Genomic DNA, 12,806 nt, shown 5'->3' on the forward strand with positions numbered 1-12,806 from the left:
CCGACCTAGACTACAATAGAGACCAGGAAGGCCGAAATCCACAGCCTTGTCCAGGAAACATGACAAAACCGAGCCATGCTTCTCCATTCCCTTATCCATCGGCTGAGGGATGCGACTTTTCTGCATTTTTTTCTCCGCATACGGCCAACCCCACACATCTTTCCTTTCCTCCACATGCCTCTTAGGGGCCGGTCACACAGACATTTGCAGCTGAATCACGGCCAGAAATTTCTGCCTTTGAGGCGGACGCTATTGGACGCATTGAGATCGCTATTCAGACGAGATACAGCGGTGCCTAACACAAATTCGCGCGCGGGTGGCAGCGCGAAACTATTTGGCGCAGCTCAATTCCTCAGAACGCGGGTACACAGCCTTTCACGAGCGTATTGAGGCTGAACCACGGCCAGAAATTTCTGACCATGAAGCAGATGCTATTGGGCGCTATTGGACGTTTTGAGACCGCCATATAGACGAGATACAGCAGTGCTTTACTCGCGGTCGGAAATTTTCACGTGGTTGGCCGCGTTCAAAACTTTTGAGCTGCTCAAAAGTTTGAGCACGTGTTAAACCGCGTGCCGCACACGTGGTCAACACGAGGAAATGACGCGGAACGACGTGCTCTGGCCGCGGCCAGGGCGTGCTTACACATGGGTAGGGCGGGAAATTTCAGCGGGTAATCGTGGGTGGAGCATGGTAATAGCATGTTCTGCGCCTGTATCGCGGTGTTATTACGTGAAATTAGCGTGTTACGCGTGTGACAGTCAAACGCCTTTCTCCGCGTGTAAACAGCGCGAATGCCGAGCACACGTTAGTTGTGCTTGTGACGTCAAGGGGGTGAACATGGATCCCCGTCAGCGTAGTTTCTCTTCATTTCGAATAAATCTTTCGGTGCATTCGCAATGGTCACAGCAAGGCTTTAATGCCAGGACCTTAGCTTGGCCTTTTGGCTGAGAGTAAGAATCCCGGCTTCTAAGCTTTGTAGCGTATTATGAACTGATCGATAATGGATAATGAATAAAGAAGATAGACCAATAAGCCTTAACCCCCCCCCTTCACGAGATCTTCACGAGACTGTGTCTTGTGCGGTTATGATTTCTACAGCCCGGTCCAGAGATTTGCATCCCCTCGCTACTACAACCACTTTTAACTCGTTTTATCTCACTAAAAGGGAATGTAATGGCGAATATATAACCAAAACCACTTCGTCTTGCATTTGTTGGAAATGTATTACAACTTAAACCATTCCGTCTTTGTTTTTGTTGTGAACGTAATCGAACGGTAACTCCTCCCCCCCTCGCGTGAACGCGCATTCTGCTGCGCTTCCAACGAAAGCGATCGTATTCTATATAAAACGCTTATTAAAACAATAAAGCGAGCTAATTATAACAATTGGGAGATCCTAGTCTATATAACGCGTTTATTTAAACAATAAAGTGCGATCGTATTCTACAAAATGCGTTTGTTAACGTGGATGAAAAAGTCACGCGAGGGGGTGGGGCGGTGTGGTTGTTGCGTAGGAGTCGGATTTGGGCACAACACCGGCTCGGGAGCTTTTATACCCGTGGTCCACACAAGAAAATGACGCAGAAATGACGCGATGAGGAAGCGGAACAGTCGCCGGCGTCTGTTTTGCGGGCATACCACCGATGAACAGCGGGTTGGCCAATTTTGCGCATTTTCCCGGGCAACCACGGGCAAAAAAAAACCGCAAAATTTTAGCCGTGATTCAGCCGCAAACGGCTGTGTGACCGGCCCCTTAGTCTGAATCAAAATTAGACACGAAAGGATTCCATAACAAACCGCGAAAAATATTTATTTTCTGAAGCACTATAAAAATAATTCCTGACCCTTTAAATGAGTTGATTTTCTTAATCGGGTTTATTTATCCATAATTTCATCATGGCTAGCAAATTTATTTCCCACGTTCCTGTTTTCTGAGAATGCGAAGGCTTGTGTCAACAATGCCTTTTATTGCTTTGTTTGATTCAATTTTCCTTGTCATGTAAATAAATGTAATTTATTTATTTTTTTTAGTATCAAACACTTTAATCATTAATTTATTAATTATTTGTGCATATCTGATAATTTCCTTCTGGACTAATCAATCGTTTTCTATATCAATGAACTAAAAATGTATAATTTAAATCTAAAATTAAAATATGTGTTTAGAGTATTGCTTCCTTCGTGATACTGTAACTGCCAGACACAATATGAGGCTATGTCGAATTAATTCGGGTGGAAAACTGTGAGCACATCCTGCTGGCAGAATTGGTAACAACCAATTAGATTTTGAATTAGATAAATATAATATTAAGAAATTTCTCTACAATTGTAAAAATATTGCAATGAGAAGGGGTGCAATAGCATTTTGCAGCAACAATAACAACAACAACAAATTGAAATAAGTCAAAAGTTAACACATATTCACAGTTTTGCGCAATAGCATTTTGCAGCAAAAAAAACAAAAAACAAAAAAGAATTAACACAGTTTGGGGTTGGGACGGCTTTAAACAGCGCATCCGTGACTTTTACTTTACTTTAAGCAAAATAACGTTGGGATGGGTTTCCTGCTGGTTTATTAGTGGTAGTCAACAAATGCAGCCTATAGTGGGTGCTTTGTGATTATGCGTGGTTTTGATCATATCCAATGGACATATTTAAAACTGTAAGTCTTTGTGTAATGCAATGTAATGTAGCTCATTTTTCTCTAAGTCTTCTCTCAGCATTGTCTCACAGGTCACACAAAGTAATGTGCCAGACCATGATTTTGACACATATACGGTACAATACATTTTGTATAGAAAATTAGTCAAATGAATTAAATATGACTGTGTTATAATTTTTACAATCTTTACTTCAGGCCACCTCCAATCATATTATAGGTAGTAAATGATGATAGATGTAATCATGGTTTTTTCAAAGGCATCCTGCAAAAATTGGGCAGTGAATGGAAAGACAGACGGTTCTGAGTTGTGACTCACTGCACTGTAGGCCAGATGAAGGTCATCCGCTTTCTACCTTTAGGCATCAAGCTTAAATATGACGTGACTGGCCCAGGGAGGCTGATAAGTAAATACAGATTTTAATGGCCTACAAACGGCAGGTGGAGATCTGCACGGGCCTGGAGGTGGGCAAGGCACAGAGGTCGCCAGCTATTATTAAAGATATCATGGATCAGATAGACCAAGAGAAAAGAATAAAAGCTTGTGATGAATCTCGGCTGCCTGTCCTCCCACTGACATGAGGAAAGTTACTGCGGCTGGTTAAGGTCATGGATGAAGGATACCACCTCAAAGACCTATGGGAGGATTTTAAGAATGAACACAAGACTACAGTGTTATTGTTACTGTATAGTGACTTGTTTACCTGACTGCCCATTTTGCACATCTGGATAGCTGCTACTCTTGCACTCTTTGCACTATTGTATAATATGAAATGAAATGATCTGCATTTATATAGCGCTTTTCAAGTCAATGACTTCCCAAAGCGCTTTACCGTGTGCTTCACATTTCCCAATAGCGGCCTTGTATTGTAGCCATGTAAGACGCTAACCTGCTTATTGGGGGTATTAGGGGTTCAGTGTCTTACCCAAGGACACTTCGACATGTAACACGGACAAGCCGGGATTTGAACTGGGATCCCTTGATCCCAAGACGAGCGCTCTACCTTCTGAGCTACTGCCGCCCCAATAATACTATACATAGCCATAATTATTTAGTATATTATTAGTACTTCAATACTCCAACTCAATACAACATTTTATTTATATCTGTACATTCAAGGAAACTGTGCGGGTCAGATGTATCTACATTTCATTCTGTATACACGTGTACTAGTCAAGTCAAGTCAAGTCATTTTTATTTGTATAGCCCTAAATCACGAAGAGTCTCAAAGGGCTTCACAGATTATTACACTATATTACACAGACTATTTTTCAGCCGACGAGAAGAGTAGGTTATTCATATGCTATGGAGTAGAAGTGAGTTTTAAGTTTAGATTTAAACATTTCCACTGAGGTTGCAGATCGGATCTCAGGGGGAAGAGCATTCACAGCACCGGTGCCCGGATGGAGAACGCTCTCGAACCAGCAGAACACTTCTTTGCTCTTGGGATCACCAGAAGACCGGCACTCTCAGATCGTAGGCTTCGGACCGGGACGTAGGGGCAAATCAGATCAGAAGATAAGAGGGAGCAAGTCCATGTATGATTTTGTACAATACTAAGAGAACCTTGAAATCACATCTATGGCTAACTGGGAGCCAATGCAGGTTAGCCAAAATCGGTGTTATGTGATCGTAGTTTTTTGTCCTAGTTAAAAGCCTCGCTGCGGCATTTTGTACCAGCTGAAGTGACTTGATTCTAGACTTCGGGAGACCAGAGAGTAGTGCATTACAGTAATCGAGACGGGAGGTAACAAACGCATGAATTATAATTTCCGCATCAGACTGAGACAGTATTGAACGGATTTTAGCAATGTTACGAAGATGGAAGAAAGCAGTTCTAGTAATTTTCTTTACATGCATTTCAAAGGATAGATCAGGTTCAAATATGACACCTAAATTTTTAACTGAGTCACTCTGTGTGATGTGACATTTGTCAATGTTCACAGCAGTTTTTGAGAATATATCACGGCATTTAGATGGACCAATGACTAACATTTCGGTCTTTTCAGAGTTAAGACGCAAGAAATTGAGTGACATCCACTCTTTTATCTCAATGAGGCAGGCCTCCAAATTTCCACAGTTTAGTGAGGGAGATTCCTAAAGTATATCTGAATCTGAATCTGAAATAACGTGAGATGTGCAGGGCCTGGTTACTAAAGGTAATTGGGTGAGACTTGGTGACAACACAAAGGGGTCCTTAATTAACCTCATGTGGTAATTTTTTCAATTTTTCCATCATACATACACATTTATCGTTTCAGGTGAATATGGAGTAGGTGTTTAAAAAGGTGTATCTATGACAGGTATCTCACTCCATATGTGAATCACTACAATACATTTCAAACACTTGTGGTCTGTGACTTCAGACTGCACATGCACTTATCCAACTTTCTTATTGATCAGGGTATTCCAGTTTTGGAGCATAAGCTTGTGTGATTCATCCATCTATCCATTATCTGTACCGCTTATCCTCAGTGAGTCACGGGGGCGCTGGAGCCCATCCCAGCTATCTTCGGGCAGTTGGCAGGGGACACACTGAACCGGTTGCCAGCCAATCGCAGGGCACTCAAGGACAGACAATTCGCTCGCTCATTCACACCTAGGGACAATTTGGACCGGCCAATTAACCTGAAATGCATGTTTTTGGAATGTGGGAGGAAACCAGTGTGCCCGGAGGAAACCCACGCAAGCACGGGGAGAACATGCAAACTCCACACAGGAGATTTGATCACATGACCTCAGAACTGTGCCGCACACGCGCTAACCACTGCGTCGTCGTGCTGCCTAGGTGTGATTCATACTACCTATAATACCTTGTTGTAATCATCCGATTACATGGTTTGATTAATGTGAAAAGTGTTTGGACTTTCAACAGGATAGGACCAAGATTAGGGTGCAGCTTATGTGACAAATATTTTTTCATTTCATGTATTCTTTTATCTTACCCCACAAAAATGTCCCATTTCCACCAAAAACTACACAGCAGAAGTTTCAGTCGTGTAAGTTGATATTTAGAGGTAGCTCAATCACTGTATAAATTTGGATTAGCGCCCGTTAAGCCGGTTACACACACAAATTAATGATGGCTTAGGTACATAATACAGTCAAGAAAAAAAACTCAGTCCTTTATTAGAGTCTCTTTACGGCTGTCAGGAAAAGTTTTTCCGTGTTTTTCAGCAATTTGCAGCAGATGCTGCAGATCAGTTTCATCTTTTGTGATATGACCACATTATTCCTGAATCAATTACAAAAGTAACTTTTCCATCAGACATCTTGGTGCGATCTAAAGCAGCAGCTAACTCTGGAGTTATGTTTTTCATGCCTCTTTTACTATTTGAGATACCAACACCTGATATGTCATAAATTGTTGTTGGTTTATCATCTTCCGAACGACTACTGCTACATGATAATTGAATTGACTCATTCGCAATTCTTTGTTCAGCTTCAGATTCTAGGCGTCGTTTCAAGGTCTTTCCTTGATTTTCTTCAAGTCTTTTTTCTTTCTCTGCTAATTTTTTGGCAACCCCTGTCATTGACACCTTTCTTCCCTTTGCTCTTTGAGCCAACAAAAACTCTTTGTTTTTGTGAATTGTCATAATGTTGAGAGCATTAGCATAAACAATGTCAAACAAGTCATCAAATTCTATTTTGAATTCACTTTCCAGGGCTTTTTGTGTTGCTATTTGTCGTCCTTTGTTCTTTTTTAGAGAATGCCATGCTTGAAAATGGTTTTCAAGTTTAGTCAGACAATTTTCTGCATCTCGAATTGGAATTCTTGCTCTATTCCAAAATTATGATATTTCTTTCACTGTCACTGTGAAAGACGCTCTGATGGGCGTGTGCAATTCCAAGTGTTGATAAAGAAAGAAACCAAAAGCAATGTGAACTGATGGTGGCTTGCTTCCAGTGAGTTCAGACACATAGGTACCAAGCAGATACACTTCTTTCTTTGATCTAGTTGAAACAATGTACTGCCGGATGCTGATCTTTGGATGTCAATCACTTCTTGGAGGACAAAGAAGGTCTGCTGGCCTTGTCTTCAAAAGTAGGTCAAGGGAAATTATACTAGTTGAATTAGACTGATTTGCTGAGCAATGACTTGTGAGTAATAATTGTTTGAGATATAAACTTACACATATGTTGTCAGGCGGTACGGAAGGAAAACTGAGATCACTTGCACTCGTTTCTTGGTTTTTATTGGAAGGAAGGAATGACAAGGCGTGATTCTTCGATCCGTTGTTTGACGGATTGACGAAGCTTGACAGGCGGGCGAAGGCTTGGCGGGAATGGACGCTGACAGGCGGAATCATCGTGTTGTTGGTCGGGGCTGGAGAAGAAGGGCGTCACCGTGTTCGGAAACGTGATCAGGAATCAGATGGGCAGGGCAGGTTGTAGCCAATGTTTGAAATGGGTCGGCAACGGAGATCAAGTAGAAGAAAACATGAGGCAGGCAAAGAGTCGGAGGTACGGGCTTTCTGAGCAGATGGCAACAGGTAGCATAGTACTATCAGACAGCTTGTTTCCGGAAGCTGAGGATTTAAATTGACAGGGTGCGCCAATCAGCTGTCCTGGTTGTTGGCGCCGAATCCTGAGCACAGGTGTTCCAGATCCGGGTGATTGTGACATATGTGGCTTATCCCAGCATCTCTAGAACTCCCATTTAAGAAAAAATGATAGAAAACGCCAAACTTCTCAGCAATTGAGCTACCTCTAAAATTTATTTTATTTAGACCAAACTGCACAGCAATTGGTCTTTTGTGTAATGGAACACAATTAGGGGGTAAGACAGTGACTTTTTGCAACTTTGAAAATAAGCTCCACCCTAACAAAGATAAGATCCGGCTTTTTCCTGTCAGCCCTTGTTTTCATCCTGTTTTGTCAATTGTTTCTCAAAGTTGTCGATTTTGAATTTATTGTAACTTTGTAAATAATGATTAATGGAAAAAAGTCATTCATTCAATCTATCTATCCATCTATCCATCTATCCATCTATTTATCTATCTATCTATCTATCTATCTATCTATCTATCTATCTGTCTGTCTGTCTGTCTGTCTGTCTGTCTGTCTGTCTGTCTGTCTGTCTGTCTGTCTGTCTGTCTGTCTGTCTGTCTGTCTGTCTGTCTGTCTGTCTGTCTGTCTGTCTGTCTGTCTGTCTGTCTGTCTGTCTGTCTGTCTGTCTGTCTGTCTGTCTGTCTGTCTGTCTGTCTGTCTGTCTGTCTGTCTGTCTGTCTGTCTGTCTGTCTGTCTGTCTGTCTGTCTGTCTGTCTGTCTGTCTGTCTGTCTGTCTGTCTGTCTGTCTGTCTGTCTGTCTGTCTGTCTGTCTGTCTGTCTGTCTATCTATCTATCTATCTATCTATCTATCTATCTATCTATCTATCTATCTATCTATCTATCTATCTATCTATCTATCTATCTATCTATCTATCTATCTATCTATCTATCTATCTATCTATCTATCTATCTATCTATCTATCTATCTATCTATCTATCTATCTATCTATCTATCTGTCTGTCTGTCTGTCTGTCTGTCTGTCTGTCTGTCTGTCTGTCTGTCTGTCTGTCTGTCTGTCTGTCTGTCTGTCTGTCTGTCTGTCTGTCTGTCTGTCTGTCTGTCTGTCTGTCTGTCTGTCTGTCTGTCTGTCTGTCTGTCTGTCTGTCTGTCTGTCTGTCCGTCCGTCCGTCCGTCCGTCCGTCCGTCCGTCCAAATATTAAAGGGAGCAAGCTATCTTCTATCATGTTAGTCTTACTACAAATGTTCTTTCAATTATATTTTTGTATTTAGATTCCTAGAAATTTAATAAATATTAAATTTAGAATGAGCAAAATATTCTTAGCATGGCAGATTGCAGCTATATGTTCCAGATAATTTGGCCCAGGTAAAAAAAAAGTGGTTTTATTATTTAAATTATTATGAGAACTTGGTGTAGTGTATTGAAAACAAATACTTCAAGTGAGGAAACGTACACTGAAACAAACAGTATAACATAGTAAGAAAGTTGTTTTGGCAGTTTAACAGAATTTTACTCTCAGTTTTCTTACTGGACTCTAATACTACTACTGCTCATAATAACTTTATGAAAGTTTTATGCAGAGTTTTGTATAAGGTCTTATATCCATCTTTATCTTCTCATCCAGTTTTACCTGCAACTTCTGCTTGCTGGTTTTACCCAGAGCCAAACGTTGGCGATTGTTCTTTACAAAATGGTCAGTGACATTTGTACAATTTACATGGCACATGCACAAACCTACATTCACTTTCCACTTGCAGATACTTTCCTTCAATTAAGGTGTTATGTTTCTATTTATTGCAGTTATAACTTGTTTTTGTTGGTTGTCCGTTATATTTTATCCTGGTTTTCAAGTAAATTAGATAAGCAATATAAAATTTGCTAAATTATGTGATAATTAAATATGACAAATCAATCTTATTTTAAGTTCACTATCCCCTCTACCCCAACATATGAACTTTTTTGAAACATCTATTAAAATATATGCTAATATCTGCGAGATGGAACAACAATCTATTTAACTTGATGATACGTTTATAGTTTTGTAGACACTCTAAATAAGGAGAAAATACATCTTTGATTTTGAACTTGCAATGAGAACAAGAGAGTTTATCAAAGAACAGTGACATTATTATTGGCCATTGGTGACTTATTTTAAGACATTTTCCCCTCAATTATCCAGCTGGACATGTCTTGGACCTTAACATATTTTCTGACTCTACCACTCACAGCCACTTCTCATCTGAACTACTTGAACACAGTACTCTTGCAAAGTCTTGGATAGGCTCCAGTATGTCCAGAACTCCACGGCCAGAGTTATCACCCCCTCAAAGGTCTTGGCAGCTCATCTCCTCCAACCTCATACACATTCACAAGTTCTTCTAATGACCTATAAATCCTTCAGTGCGTTGGCTCGTCTACACCATACCAAACTCTTCAATCGCTCATCTGATGCTGGCCTGCTTCACAACCCAAACATTAGGTGCATACACGGACAGACATTGGTCGGTGCTACACCTCCTGCCCTTCGTCTCTGAGTAAAAAATGCAATATTTAAAGGATTTTTCCAATGACCTTAATTACCTTAACTGCGGGCCTGTGCAGTCATTTGTGGCTCTCTGTGATTATAATGGGTGGGCGGATTGATCCAAATTTCGATATAATTGATACCAAGCAAGTACCTGGATTGGACCGATACTATTGTTTTGGAATTAATACCTTGCTTCTCCACCAATTTACTCAGAGCGCTGTTTGTCTACCTCAATACCGCACTCTTTTTCTTTTGCCCATTGTCCTCTGCCACTCTTTGAGTCTATGCCTGAGTGACGACCGGCAGGCACACTTTTAGCAAATCTCCCTGCCTGGCCACTGGCTTGCCTGCTGCATTCTTTGCCAGGCAGAAGAGAGGGCAACAGGAAAAATGATCAGGGATGAAAAAGGAGCATTGTAGTTATTTGATAAAAAACTAAAATGTTTCAGTGTGTACAATCTTTGTGCTTTATGTATCACTTATTTAATGATCATGTAATTTCCAAACAAAATCATAACAGTATTGATACAAACACTGTATTGATTTGGATCGGATTGATACCAAAATTCCCAGATACACCCACCCCTGGTGATTAAGATGTAACTTTACTTGAGGAATGACTGACAATCGCTTAACCCTCTGAAAAAAAAAAATCCCCAAATTTTTTAGTTCTGTAAAAACCACTGATGTCCTATTTAGTAAACTGGAAACAAAGTTTACTATTTCAAGTCAAGTCACATTTATTTGTCTAGCCATTAATCACAAAATATTTCAAAGGACTGCACAGGCACAATTACACCATCCCTTGATCTGAAACTGGTAGCGGGCAAGGAAAAACTCAAAAACTTCAACAAGTGGAAGATAATAACCCTTGAGAAAGGGCACATTTCACATGAAAAAATCTCACATAATGCAGCTGCAGAAATGTAAGACTTCCCAGATAAGAATGTCAATAAAGGGATTTTTGTGCTTCCGAACACGTTTGACATTTCATTCTCTGGGTCCACAGCACGAGACCTTAAAAGACATCACAGACTTGAGACCTTTTTCCTTACACCAAAGTCCTCAGTCGATCTTCCAATCTAAATGCCACATCTGTTGAGATGCAATATGACCGCTGTCATACTTTCATGTTGCCCCTATCAAAAACCACCGAGCTTTGAGTGGTTCCTTCTCGGACTGGGGATGGATAAGGCGTGTGTTTTTACAGCAGCCGACACCTCCATCATTTGGCCTGCAAAATGTAATTTCCATATGGAGTGGCTTGATAAAAGCTTACACGTTTTAAACGAGTTGCAGCTACACAAGACGTCATCTAAGTTGGAAGAGCACTGTAGGTTGCTCTTTTTGCTTTCCAGCTGTTCAATGAATCTCAGCATGTTCCGTGTTCCTGAGGGATTTATGAAGTGTCAGAAAGAACTCATTGTGGAGGACTATGTCGGCCCACTGACCTACCATTAAAACAAGCAATGGGACTTCTCCTGGTCCAGACTTTCTGGTAATGTTTTTTCAGGAAGCTTCCAGCATCAAATTGCATGCCTCGTGGTAAGAGCCAAAGCTTGATATTTCCCCCAAACTAATTTTTAAAAAAGTGCTCGGAACATATTTGTTAAAAATTAATTTGATGTTTGGTATTAGAATTTTAAAAATTACAATAATCTTTCCATTGATCTTTTTACTAGTATTTCTCACTTTGCTTTATTTGTGACTGCAATACATAGAAAACAAAATAGTTCATATTTTTGCACCCCAGGATTTTTATCATGCTAAATCTTAAATACCCTAGTGGTTAAGGGATCCAACCAACCAACCAAAATCTTAAATGATCTAGAGGTCCCACGTCTAATTTTACAGAGGGCAAAACAGAATAAGCCACAAATGATTTATGTTACTTTTGTGGTGACTCATCTAATCTAATACTTGTGTATTAAAAGTTTTTGTCATCGTCCATTATCCTTTAGGCATCAAAACAAACAATTATGTCCATTGTTAAATGAGATAATTATAGTAATCATAGATGTTTTCTTCTTTGATTTGGTTAAGCAGAAGTCCATTAATTCGTGTGTCACAAAAAACAATGGTTCCTAAAATGAGTAATGACAAGTTTTATACCATTTTGGTCACTAATTTGGCCTTTTCAGCAATTTATACACTGCCATTCAAAAATTTGGGGTCACCAAAACAAATTTGTGTTATCCATGAAAAAGTCACTCTTTTATTTATTAAATGGGTTATCCAAGTGGTTAGCATGTGCACAGTTCTGAGGTCATAAGATCGAACCTCCTGCGTGGAGTTTGCATGTTCTCCCCGTTCTTGCGAGGGTTTCATCCGGGCACTCCGGTTTCCTCCCACATTCCAAAAACATGCATCTTAGGTTAATGGGGCAGTCCAAATTGTCCCTAAGTGCAACTGGCTGGCAACCAGTTCAGGGTGTCCCCTGCCCAATGCCTGAAGATAGCTGGGATGGGCTCCAGCACCCCCGCGATGCTACTGAGGATAAGCGGTGCAGATGGTGGATGGATGGATGGATGGATGGGTTATCCAATGTGTTACTCTCTTCTTTCTTGTTGGCCAGTCTCAGATATGGCTTTTTCTTTATCACTCTGTATTGTAGGCCAACATCTCGGCATCCCCTCTTCACTGTAGATGTTGACACTGGTATTTTGCGGGTACTATTTTAATGAAGCTGCTAGTAGAGGACCTGCAATGTTCCTATTTCTAAAACTAAAAACTTGTACTTGTCCTCTTGATTATTTGTGCAGCGAAGCCTCACACTTCTCTCCATTCTGGCCAGTTTGTGCTTTTCTAAGAAGGGAGTAGTACACACCGTTTAAGGTGGTCTTCAGTTTCCTGGCAATTTATTGCATGGACTAGTCTCATTTTCTTGGAACAAGAATACAATAATGGGTTTTACATGAAAATTCTCTTTTTTTAGTAATTTGGAAAGTTTTATCACGCCCACAAATGTGATGCTCCAGATACTCGACTTGCTCAACCGATGGCTGGTTGCTAGTGCTGGTTGCTAGAAATGCAATCACGGGGTAGATTGTGTGTGTGTGTGTGTGTGTCTGTGTGTGTGCGTGTGTCTGTGTGTGTGTGTGTGTC

The 12,806-nt window shown here is 40.6% G+C and overlaps 1 protein-coding gene across 1 annotated transcript in view; it reads left to right on the forward strand.

Annotated features, from left to right (window-relative positions):
• Positions 1 to 12,806, forward strand: part of LOC148365053 (transmembrane protein 132C) — a 323,103-nt gene that overhangs the window by 12,921 nt on the left and 297,376 nt on the right. The gene's annotated exons all lie outside the window — the stretch shown is intronic.

This window comes from Urocampus carinirostris, chromosome 5, assembly GCF_059441175.1.
Source record: "Urocampus carinirostris isolate Australia breed hairy pipefish chromosome 5, RoL_Ucar_1.0, whole genome shotgun sequence".
Lineage (NCBI taxonomy): Eukaryota > Metazoa > Chordata > Actinopteri > Syngnathiformes > Syngnathidae > Urocampus > Urocampus carinirostris.